Source organism: Hylobates moloch, unplaced genomic scaffold, assembly GCF_009828535.3.
Source record: "Hylobates moloch isolate HMO894 unplaced genomic scaffold, HMol_V3 SCAFFOLD_10, whole genome shotgun sequence".
Lineage (NCBI taxonomy): Eukaryota > Metazoa > Chordata > Mammalia > Primates > Hylobatidae > Hylobates > Hylobates moloch.
The window spans coordinates 87,036,594-87,049,567 of NW_026652285.1; positions in this window are offsets into that span (position 1 = coordinate 87,036,594).

Consider the following 12,974-nt stretch of genomic DNA (forward strand, 5'->3'; position numbering starts at 1 on the left):
CCTGCCTCAGCCTCCCGAGTAGCTGGGAATACAGGCGCCCGCCAACACGCCCAGCTAATTTTTTGTGTTTTTAGTAGAGACGGGGTTTCACCGTGTTAGCCAGGATGGTCTCGATCTCCTGACCTCGTGATCCGCCCGCCTCAGCCTCCCAAAGTGCTGGGATTACAGGCTTGAGCCACCGCGCCCGGCTATCTGTAGGGTTTCATATCATGCTTCTATCTGCAATCAGTAATGATGAGAGTACTAATTATTATTTTACCGTCACAACAACTGCCTACCTTTAGTGAGCTCATATTACGAGTTCATGTGCTACGCACATGATGCTCATAATTTCACTTAGTTTTACAATAATCCCACTAATGCTACCATTCACATTTGGCAGATAAAGAAATTGAGACTTGGAGTGGCAAAATGGCTTTTCCAGGTTTTTACTGCTACTAATCGATGGAGTTGGCATTGTTGCACAGGTCTGCCTGATTCCAGAGAAAGTTGCTGTAACCACTATGTAATTATACTACCTGTATCGTAGGTAGCTATGTAGGGCTCTCCCCAAATGCACTGTAAGCACCTTGAGAATACAGCATGTGGTTTGTACATGTTCATGCCTAGCAGGCTCCCAATAAATGTTTAAACTGTACATTTACCTAGTAATTTTAAATACAAAATATCAGGAAAAACACGATTTGTTTTAAGGCTTTTTTTTTTTCATTTTACAGAGATCCAAAAACACAGGACCATCCCAGAAAAGAGATCTCAGCTCAGGCCTGGCTTTTTCTCTGGTTCCCTCTTGGTGACTTCCATCCTCCAAATATCTGTCTCTCCCCACTCTGCCTTTTGCCTCTAACTGCATGTACTCACACATGTTTTTGAAACAGAAGTAGACAGAAAATGTTGCGCATAGATGTCTCAGGGGACTGGTGCCTTCTTGGAATGGTTCCTGGAACATAACTGGTGTGCAGAAAGTTTGGATGAACAAATGCTATTTCAAGAAAGAAAGAAAGAGAAAGAGCGAGATCTGAATCTGAGTACATTTTAGAAGTTCAAGATCTGAAGTTTTTTGAAAAGAAGAATGGCTCATTTCTGAGTTACTCAAACTTTTCACATGTACAATCAATCATCTGTCCTCTGGTTATGCTAGATTTATGGGCTTTGTTGGGGGTGGAGGCAGGTACTGAAAGATCTAAAGCTTTGTTTCCTGATGTTAGCAAAATCAGGAAGTGACCTTTTCTCTTTAAAGTGGGCTAACTTTTTCTTTTTTTTCAATTTCTATGAAATAGGAAGCTTGGTGGTGTTGGTTTTGAAGTAAAAATCAATGTATCTCTGCATGGATAGGGCAATTGAGTAAGCTATATCAGATTGGACAGGTACATTAGCTGTGCAGTGGTGCATATATTCAGTTGTGAAAAGACAAGCAAAGGAGAAACAGGTGAACCACAGCATAGAGCACCAATTGATTTTTCAATGATTTTTTTTCTTTTTATACTCTTAATACTTTGCCTTCTTAACATTGAACTTTCAGCTGTGCAAAGAAAGAGAGGATTGGAAGACAGTAATTGCCCAAGTGTGGGTGTTTGCTTGATGCCTGGGCAGAGGGGCCAGAGAGGGGATAGTCAATGTGGGGGACTCAAAAGGTATTGAAAATGGAAGGACTAAGTGGAGCAAATTTCTCTGGGAAATTTGTCCTCCGTGAAGCTATAGAAGACTGAATATTTGAAGAATAGTTCAAAGAGGTGTCCAGGAAATGCAGATCTGACTTCAACTCCCCTTCCACTTTCTTCTACTCCAAAACAAACATTTATGAAGCCCTTCAATAAGGTAGGTGCTTGCAGCCTTTAGAGGGGCCACTTACTCACCCCAAATCTCAGTTGTTTTCACTGATAGCGTGATAATAATCATTTTCACTTTTAGAGTGGTTAAAGGATGGATATTGTATGTTTAAAACACCTTAAAACATCTCCTTGTATAATACATAGCGGGCACTTAACTTACATTTGTTGAAAGGATCTGAGCCTTTTCTTTCTTTTTTTTTTTTTTCTTTTTTTTTTTTCCGAGGTAGGGTCTTGCTCTATTGCCCAGACTGGAGTACAGTGGCATGATCACTGCATGCTGCTCACTGCAGCCTTGATCTCCGGGGCTCAAGCCATCCTCCCACCTCAGTTTATCAATCTGATGTCATTTTCCTCATTAACAATGCCATTCCACATTTATCGGGGAATAGCTTCCAGGGAATAGTGCTACAAGGTTACTCCATAGTCATTTTCCTAAAGAGAAAGCAAAGGCATTTTATTAAAACTTGACGTATACCTATGTCTTTATAGCAAGAAAATAAAATATAATAATAGTAACAAAACAAAACAAAAACTTTACATATACCAACTCAGTCCCCTAAGTAGCTAGGATTGCAGGCATGTGCCACTATGCCTGGCTAATTAAAAATAAATTTTTGTAGAGAGGAGGTCTCGCTATATTGCCCAGTCTGGTCTTGAACTCCTGGGCTTAAGCAATCCTCTTGCCTTGGCCTCCAAAGTGCTAGTATTACAGATGTAAGTCACCACACCTGGCCAGGTGTGAGCCTTTCTTATGTTGACTTGAAGTGTGAGACTCCAAGCTAGCCAAATAAACCATTGAGCTACATATCCAGACAAGAACAACTCTCCCTTCTTTCTTCTCAAATCATCCAAGACAATCTTTTCACTTTTCTCCCATCTTCCACACTCCCAGTTATCCATTTGTAAGCTGTTGATTTCTTTGGGGGCATTGTCCCCATAAACTTTTTGTAAAGCATCATTGATTTCACCATTCTTCCACTCAAGCTTCACCAAAAATTTGATGTTTGTTCTTGCTTCAATTCTAGCAGAATTCACTTCATTCTGATATAGGAGCTTTTCAAACTATATTTTCTTTTTAGTGCCTCAAACTAAATCTGTTTCAGACATGTTATAACAAGTTAGTATGAGTTTATTTTGGTGCAAAACATTTTTGAACTTCATGGAGTTTGTTCACAATATGCATTTTTCATAAAGTTTTTTGAAGATCTCTTCTATTTATCTCTTTTGTTTTCAATTTTATATATTTTCATTTCAAATGAAAAATGTATGATTGTATTATTTTTATAATACAATGCATTATATTATGTGTTATTTTTTATAAAGAAGGTACTGGAAACAGCTCATAATCCTTGCCCATAGAGAAGACTATAAGTAATATCTTGGGACCATACGGAATATATGTTATATGGTTGTTTTCATTTTTAATACATGTGGTTTCCTATTTCTTATAGGAAAATCTAGTATTTCCTTATCTAAACACCAGGCATGACTTCTCACTACCTCTTTCCAGGGAATGTGGAATATATAAAAATAAAATTAAATTTCTCCCTCTGAAGCCAGCACATGGAGTAGTTGACCCAGCCCTGTGTGCTCTTTTCTTTGTTCTCCAAAAAGTTGCTTTCCGGGGTAGCCCATTCTGTTCTTCACTTCAAAAGATGTTAGTGTAGCTGATGAACAGCTGGACAGAATGGGAACTGGGAGAGAATAAGGTATCAGTCTAAGGGGCTCACTGTGCCAATTTGGCAACACTATAGAAGACAATTCCTCTGCTCTCAGAGAGCTGGAACCCATGCATGGCTGGAAAAGCTCTCTTGGCCTAGAGCTTCTCCCATGAAGTCCTGCCTTTAATTTCCCTGTAGATGTTTATTGGAGGGCCCAGGCTGAGCGAAACTGGCCCAGATCTCCTGGACTTCATGGGACCAGGAGAGCCATGTGTTCTAGTCTACATGGATTTTCTCTTATTGTCTTTTTCTCTTGCTTTCATGTGATGGAGCTGGGTAAACATTTTTGAGGGAAGGTAATAAAGCCTAACTGTTAATACACTTAAAACATTGAGGGAAATTGTTGTCTAGGCTGTGTTGGGACTGGAGGCTATTTGATTAGCCATAGTCCTGGTTCATTCATACCGCTGCCTCTCAAACTTTAACTGTGCATAAGAGTCATGTGGAGACCTTGTTAAACTGTAGATTCTAATTTAGTAGGTCTGTAGGGGAGGAGGTTGACTGCATATCTCACAAGTCCTGGGAGAATGCTGATGCTGCTTCTCCAAGATGCATACTTTGAATAGCAAGGAAAGGTAATCAAAGTCACATGACCACAGTGGTCAATTTCACTTAGAAGAGTGTTCCAGAGGAAACACAGCAGGCCAGGAGGGCAGCATCAAGCATATCATCTTTTTGGTGTGAGTTTTCACGGCAGCCCAAGGACCAGGCTCCTCCTCCCACTAAAAACACAGGTGTTGTTGTTGTTGTTGTAGAGACTACAGGATTAAGTATGGGAACCATCCTAGCTTAAAAACTCAAAGCTCCATAGGAACCAATATCTTTTATAACAGCATCCAGGTGTTGCACTGTGGGAAGCCCAAATCTATGCCTTCCCTCCAGGTATTCATATTCGTTCACAGTTTGCCTGGTGTAGAATCAGTTTATCAATCAGATGTCATTTTCCTCATTAACAATGCCATTCCACCTTTATCAGGGAATAGCTTCCGGGGAATAGTGCTATAAGGTTACCCCATAGTCATTTTCCTACAGAGAAAGCAAAGATATTTTATTAAAACTTGACATACTCCCATGTCTTTATAGCAACAAAATAAAATACAATAATAATAACAAAACAAAATAACAACTTTACATATACCAATTTGTTTTAAGTTCATGAGCATACAAGGCCACCAGGAAGTCTACAATAACCTGTCTCCCTTGCAGTTAGAGTGAGGCCATGTGGCCAGTTTGAGGCCATGGAATATGATTGTGAGTTAGGTATTTCTCTGAGCAATTTCTCAGCTAGCCAGATGGCTGCAGGCAGATGATCCAATAAACTTTACTTAGTAAAGGACTCCAGGGAAGACTTTTGTGGATGATGAAGCCTCAAGGTGGAGGGAGAAAAATAGAATGGGCAGAGAGGTGTCTGGTAAGAACTGTGTATGATATAACTAGCTTAACCCTATAATTTATTGTTTAAACCAGGATGCCTAAGAGGCAAATGGGGGGCTCTTTTATTAATAACCATAATGAATTACACTGAGACAACAGGCATAAATGGAGATTTTCCTAGCCAAACCATGACGTATAAGGTCATTCTAGCTATAATCCCTGTTATCCAAGAAATTTGTCAGTGAAAAACAATGTGATTTATTACTGTGTTTAGAACTGTGTGTATGTGTGGGAGGAAGGGATATAATGAAGCATTGAATCTGGCTTCCAGGTAGATATGGGGCAAAATCAGAGACCGTTCATGGTGATCTATTCACATCTGAGTAGCATGAATGAGAAAATTCAGGGCTACAGAGGAGATGATGTTCCAATATCACATCACAAGCTGATGGTTGAACCAGGCCTCAAATCCTTGATCTCTCTCTTTCTTTTTCCACTGTTCCACTCTGCCTCTTTGCATTAGTCAGGAAAATACTAGGATATGCAGCAGTGACAAATAAGCCCTGAAATATCAGGGACTTAATAAAATAAAAATGTGTTTCTCACTTGTTTGAGGTATAATAGGTGACAAGTAGCCCTGGTAACCTACAAGGTGGTAATGGAGGGGAAGACTGGAATATTGCACATGGGATATTTTTTGGGTCAGGCATGGGAATGACATATATATATATAAAATCTATCTCTCTCTAGCACTGCTGTCTGCCTTCTATTAACCAGGATTCAGTCATGTGACCTGCATCCACGTACAAGTAAGGGAAATGTGCTCCTTCTGTGTGTCCAGGAAGAGGAAATAATGTGGTGGACATAAGGCGTTTTCTTTGCATACTTTCTCAGAACTATGCTTTAACAATTGTGTAAGAAACTATATAAGTAAGATTGAAGTATCCATGAATGTAGCAAAGTGTCCCCCACCCCCACTCCCATCCATGTAGGAGACTGCATTAGTCTTCTTGGGCTGCTATAATAAAATACCTTAGACTGGGTGGCTTAAACAACAGACATTTATTTCTCACAGTTTTGGAGGCTGGGAAGTCAGAGATCAGAGTGCCAGCAGGGTCAGGTTCTGATGAGGGCCCCCTTCATGGCTTGCAGGTGGCTGCCTTCTTGCTGTATCCTGCATGGTGGAAAGAGAGGGAGCAAGCCCTCTGGTCTCTTCTTATAAGGGAACTAGTGCCATCACAAGAACCTCCCCCTTGTAACTTCATGTAAATCTAATTACCCTCAAAGGCCCTACCTCCAAATATCATCACATTGGAGGTTAAGACTTCAACATGTAAATTTTGGGGGGACACAAGCTTTCAGTCCACAACAGATAGCTTCTTTCATTTCCTTCCTATGCCCAGGATACTCTGCAATTGGAATTATGCACATTTGGGTTGTGGCCCATCTGTGAATCTGGGAGCTGGGATCTCTGGTCATGTGTCTTCTTGATGCATCAGCTTCTTGAAATGCCTAACTTTAGAGCTCCTGAAATAAGGAGGATGAAGGAAATTTATGAAAAGGGGTGTGAAATTTATGAAAAGTGATTACTATGGCACAAAGGGAGAGAGGTTGTCTGTTTGTTCATTTAACACATTTTTTGAGCACTAAATGCAAGACATTATTCTAGAACTAGAGACACAAGGGTGGACAGTAACAATCATGCTTGCTGCACACATCCTCAAGGATTTTTTTCTCTTAGTTGGCAACATATACACTATTTTTGTGTTTATTTGAATAATATCTAATTATGGGTTATAATTAGTGCTATGAAGAAAAGGTACTAGTCATATGAAAGGGCATGATTGGGGCATCTAATCCAATTTGGGGTATGTAAAAACTTCCTGGAGTGAGTAATATTAGATTAGAGATCTGAAAGATAATTTGGAAGTAAAGTAATAATTGATGATGTGGTTGATGATGATAATGATGATGGCATTTATTGAGACGTTACTAAGTGTCAGGCTCTATTTTATGTGCCTTGCATGTATTATCTTGATTATTTCATATAGCAGGAGTGTGCAATCTTTTGGCTTCCCTGGGCCACACTGGAAGAAGAATTGTCTTGGGCCACACATAAAATATGCTAACACTAGCGATTGCTGAGGAGCTAAAAAAATTGCAAAATACCTCGTAATGTTTTAAGAAAGTTTACACATTTGTGTTGGGCTGCATTCAAAGCTATCCTGGTCTGCGGGCCATGAGTTGGACAAGTTTGCCTTACAGTCATTCTACAATCTAGTTATTAATATTACCCCCTTTCTGTTTTTTTATTGTTGTTGTTTAAAGACAAAACTAGCTGTAGAAAAGAGAGTTGCATTTCCTACCAAAAAGGAACAAGTACAAAGACCCTGTGGTTGGAGAGAACATGGCATATGACACATTTGAGGAACTGAAGGAAAGCATTTGGAATTATGCTGTGTGCGATGCTAAAGGAAAAAGACTTCCTCCTTTCCCATCAAAGTGAGAATGTTTTGCGGAGGGAGGAGAGAAGGAAATGTGGAAGTTTGTGTTTCGGTGTTAAATGTAACGGTCTATAAATTATACTTACCATGTAATATGAACTTATGGAAAATTTGATTTAAAGAGGTTGTGTCTGGATTCCTTGCAATGGTACTGCAAGATCTCAGAGAAATGTAGGCTTTTGGAAGATATGTAAAACCCCAATTCCAAGAGAAGGGGACTCAGCTTTTGCTAGTACTTTCCATCTTTTGAAGTTAAAAAGTTGGGTATGGGAGCTACTGAGGTTTTTTAAAGAACAGAGTTTAAGGAGAATACTCCCACTCAACCTCATTTAAATCTGCAATGTGTATTGGGGAAGATAACTATTTTGTATAATACAGTGATAGCTTATCTAGTCTGGCTCAGCGTGTTTCACAGGAGGTTAATGGGAAAGACTTTCTCATCTCAGAAAATGATCAGCTCTCTTTGAAGTTAGAATTTGAGTCTCTATGCTATGCAGCATTTTGTTTTCATTTCATTGATTTAGATGTGAAATGTTCTGGCATTTCTTAATTCTGCAGAGGAGGTTTGTTTCTTTGAAGCTGAGAAGTATGTGTGCATAATTATATGTGTCACACACGTATTGAGACATGTCTACATATCTGATGGATCCATGTGTTCACTCATTTATTAGCAAGTATTTATTCAACATCTGTTATGTGCTACATTCTGTGAATGCTTCAGTGAGCTCACTAAATAAGGTTCCTGTCTTCATGGCCACGGAGTTGACAATCTGAAGGTGCTTATAGACATAAGCAAAAAGATAAATGTAGAATTAAAAATGTTATTGACTACTAAGAAGAAAAACAATAGGTTGGTGTGTATGAGGCAGAATAATCAGAGTGTCTACCTAAGAATGTGTGGTGTGTTTGGTAGCTTCTGTTTGTCCCAGCAGCCCCTTTTCCCACCCTTCCTCGCCCTTCCTGGGAGCCTTTCTGCATCGACTGCTTTAAAGGGTTCCTCTGTGTCCAGTGGGGATTGGCCATTGAGATGGTGGGTGAAGAATGAGGCTGGGTTATTTGCTTTCCTGGCTCTCTCCACGCCATATCTCTATTTGATTGAAACTCTCCACTGAAGGCCATCAATTCTCAATTCTTTAAGGTGGCCCTTACACTTACACTCTCCAGGTTCTAGTACATTTCCTTCCCTCCTGCTTCCGGCCTCCCCAGCTGATGGTAGCCATGGGGTACCACACTATCTCTTGTTGGTGTCCCTAAACCCTGTCCATACCTTTGTATATGGCTTCTTTGTGAACATTTTACCCCATTTGGAATATGACACCTGTTTCCTGCCGAGGCCCTGACTGACGTATATCCAAGAGGGTCTTTTTGAGGATGTGGCTTTTAAGTTGAAGCCTGAAATGTCAGAAATTGTGGACCAGACAACTAATGGGAGGAAGTGGGTTTTAGAAGAAAGAAAGAATATGTATGAAGGCCCCCAGGACGGAAAGAACTTTATATGTTTAAGGAACATACAGAGGAGGGACCTATATATAGGGACAAAGGGCAGGTGGTGCTGGATGAGGCTGGAGAAGTGAATAAGCACAGCCACATCCAGCTTTGTAGATGCTGTTAGGGAGTATAAGCAGGATAATCAATGACACTGTGTTTAGCTGAGCTGAAAAGAACAGGGAAGACTTTCTGGAGGTGGTGGACTTTGAGTTGGACTTTAATGGACAGATAGAACTGTATTAGGCAGTGGTATTGAAAATAGCTATTCTGTGTCTCAGTGAGATAAAAAATGTGCTTGAATGTAAATCAATATATTACTTTCTTCATCAAGGCAGCCTTGCACTGGGCCACCTGGCATTCATAGGTAGGAGGTAGAGGAGAAGAGAGAGAAAGAGAAATTTGGTAAAGCAGGTGCAGTCAAACCAGATCACAGAAGGGTACAAATAGTAGGATAAGGAGTTGGGACTTTATGCTGTGGGCAATAGTGGGACATTGCATTTTCTTTTTAGAAGAATGGCAAGATTAGAGCAATAGTTAGAAAGATAATCTAGCATGATGTCAAGGCTGGGTAGATCCAAGAGAGGAAAGTGTGGGGCAGTGATCAGAATCACTGTGGAAGTTCAGTTCTCTCTTTTGTGGTTTCATTAATTTAACAAGATTTGTTTTATCTTTGAAATGATGGCTGTGGCCTAAATTTTGCTATTATTTACTGTCATCTTCCCATGCTAACTTTTGGTGATGATGTTGACTTTTGATGAACAAAGCCAGGAGTCTTCAATAAAATAAAACAGAAGTCTTGAGAACAAAAGTGAATTGTGGTCTGCTAATTTTCAGCATATTTATTTATTTTTTTTTTTGGAAGTGAGGAGAGTGTCTATTCTGTAAATATTGACTTGGGCAAAATATGAAATTTTACAAAGACCTATCACTTTCAGAATAATTTCAAAAGGATCACGCAGAGAAATCTGGTGAATTATCAGCAGGTTAGTTGTAGATAAAAGACAGCAGGCTGGGCGCGGTGGCTCATGCCTGCAATCCCAGCATTTTGGGAGGCTGAGGCAGGCGGATCACGAGGTCAGGAGATTAAGATCATCCCCGCCAACATGGTGAAACCCCGTCTCTCTAAAAAATCCAAAAAAAATCAGCTGCACGCCTGTAGTCCCAGCTACTCAGGAGGCTGAGGCAGGAGAATTGCTTGAACCTGGGAGGCAGAGGCTACAGTGAGCTGAGATTGCACCACTGCACTCCAGCCTCCTGGGTTACAGAGTGAGACTCCATCTCAAAAATAAAAAACAACAAAAAAAGAAACACCACAGCAATTACTTTTACTATAAAGGCTGCAAATAAGATTTATAGAAGAGAAAGGGGTGAGGTGGAGAAGAAGAAAACAACTGCAGGCAGTCTAGGGAAAGAGTGAATCTCATGTTCACATTTTCTGGGTAAATTGATTAGCTGGTATCAAATATTTCAGGGTGGGCAGTATTGCTTTGAGAAGACAGGCTAGAGATGTCAAGGGGAACCATTCCCATTTTTTATGGATTCTCTGGAAAGCCTGGAGAGTCTGGCTGAGGCACACATGTGATGGGCTTCTTCTCTGTCTTCCTGCATCCTTGCCGCAGCACCTTCACCACTTTCTTCATCAGAACTTCTCAGTTATCAAACTGATGTTATCAAAGTGATGGGAGTAACATAGTCCTGAGCATAGTGTAGGTGCTCAATAATGCTCTTTAAAACACATGCACTTATGGGCACACACAAATTGGAGTGGTGACAAATGCCTAATCACATGTCAAAGAAGCCTGTAGAGCAAGCATGTCCAACCCACAGCCTGCAGGCTGCATACGGCCCAGGACGGCTTTGAATGTGGCCCAACACAAATTTGTAAACTTTCTTAAAATATTATGAGATTTTGTTGTGATTTCCTTTTTAAGCTCATCAGCTATCATAAGTTAGTGTATTTTATGTGTGGCCCAAGACAATTCTTCTTCTTCCAGGGGAGTCAAAAGATTGGACACCTCTGCTGTAGACGTTTCTGTTTGGTGACTGGCTTTAGTTAAGGGAATAGAGTTGTCATCAGACCTGATGCTCCAGGCTCTTTCCCTCCTAGCTTTGTGTGTGATTCCTCTAGAATATACATCCATGCTTCACTCACATCTGCCGTTAATAACCTGTCGATGGGATCTGTACTTTACTTGTTCTGTGATGTGAACATTTTGGACCTTTTTCATAGAATACTCTCCTATCTTAAGTCTACATACATAATTACTATAATTTCTTTCTTTCTCTTTCTTTCTTTCTTTCTTTCTTTCTTTCTTTCTTTCTTTCTTTCTTTCTTTCTTTCTTTCCTTCTTCCTTCCTTCCTTCTTTCTTTCTCTTTCTTTCTTGCTTTCTTGCTTTCTTTCTTCCTTCCTTCCTTCCTTCCTTCTTTCCTTCTTTCTCTTTCTTTCTCTCTCTCTTTCTCTTTCTTCTTCTTCTTTTTTTTTTTTTTTCGAGACAGAGTCTTGCTCTATTGCCCAGGCTGGAGTGCAGTGGCGTGATCTCACCTTACTGCAACCTCCACCTCCAGGGTTCAAGTGATTCTCCTGCCTCAGCCTCCTGAGCAGCTGGGATTACAGGCGCCCTTCACCATGCCTAGCTAATTTTTGTATTTTTAGTAGAGATGGGGTTTCACCATGTTGACCAAGCTGGTCTCGAACTCCTGATCTCAGGTGATCTGCGTGCCTTGGCCTCCCAAAGTGTTAAGATTACAGGCGTGAGCCACCACGCCTGGCCTTACTATATTTTCTATAAGGCCAGACTCCAAAATCATTCTGAAGTCACTTCTTGAAGCCATTTCTTATTCCCTCCCTTCACAACAGTCTCCCTTCTCTAAATGCTTCTTAATAAATTTACCAACACATCTCCTATATATTTATTACTTTTGTCAGTTCATTCAGTAAACATTTCTTGAAAGTCTACTCTGTTATTTAATGAATGTTTACTAAGTGCCTTTATTATTATTATTTTATTTTTATTTTTATTATTTTTTTTTTGAGACGGAGTCTCGCTGTTTCACCCAGGCTGGAGTGCAGTGGCGCAATCTCGGCTCACTGCAGGCTCCGCCCCCCGGGGTTCACGCCATTCTCCTGCCTCAGCCTCTCCAAGTAGCTGGGACTACAGGCGCCCGCCACCTTGCCCGGCTAATTTTTTTTTGTATTTTTAGTAGAGACGGGGTTTCACCGTGTTAGCCAGGATGGTCTCGATCTCCTGACCTCGTGATCCACCCGCCTCGGCCTCCCAAAGTGCTGGGATTACAGGCGTGAGCCACCACGCCCGGCCTATTATTATTATTTTTTGAGACAGAGTCTCGCTTTCTCACCCAGGCTGGAGAGCAGTGGCACAGTCTCGGCTCACGGCTGACTCTGCACCCCTGGGTTCAAGCGATTCTCCTGCATCAGCCTTCTAAGTAGCTGGGATTACCAGCGCCCACCGCCATGCCTGGCTAATTTTTGTATTTTTAGCAGAGATGGGGTTTTGCCATGTTGACCAGGCTGGTCTTGAACTCCTGACCTCAGGTGATCTGCCTGCCTCGGCGCCCTGAAGTGCTGGGATTATAGGCGTGAGCCACTGCGCCAGGCCCTTTATTATTTAATATATTATTCCATTCATGACTTGAAGCCATTCTACAGATAGGGCTGTTTTTGCCATTTTACAGATGAAGAATCCTGCACTTGGGAAGATTATGTGGCTTCCTAGAGGCAGACAGCTAAGTGGGTTAGTAAGGTGACCAACCATTCTGATTTGCCCAGAACTGAGGGGTTTCAGCAATTGTGAACTTTCAGAGTCTTGGGCAAGCCAGAATTCTCAGTCAACTGACCTAGATTTGAAATTTGCTCTTTGCTGACTTCGACCTTAGGCAAATTTCTTCACCTCTCTGAATCTGTTATTTCATCTGCAAATTTTGGTCCTGAGAAAACTAAACAGGTCATGTGTATACAATGATTAGCACAGAGGAATATCTCAAAAAGTAGCAGCTATTATTATCCTTAAAAGGTTTTCGGCTGTTAGTTATTTGGGAA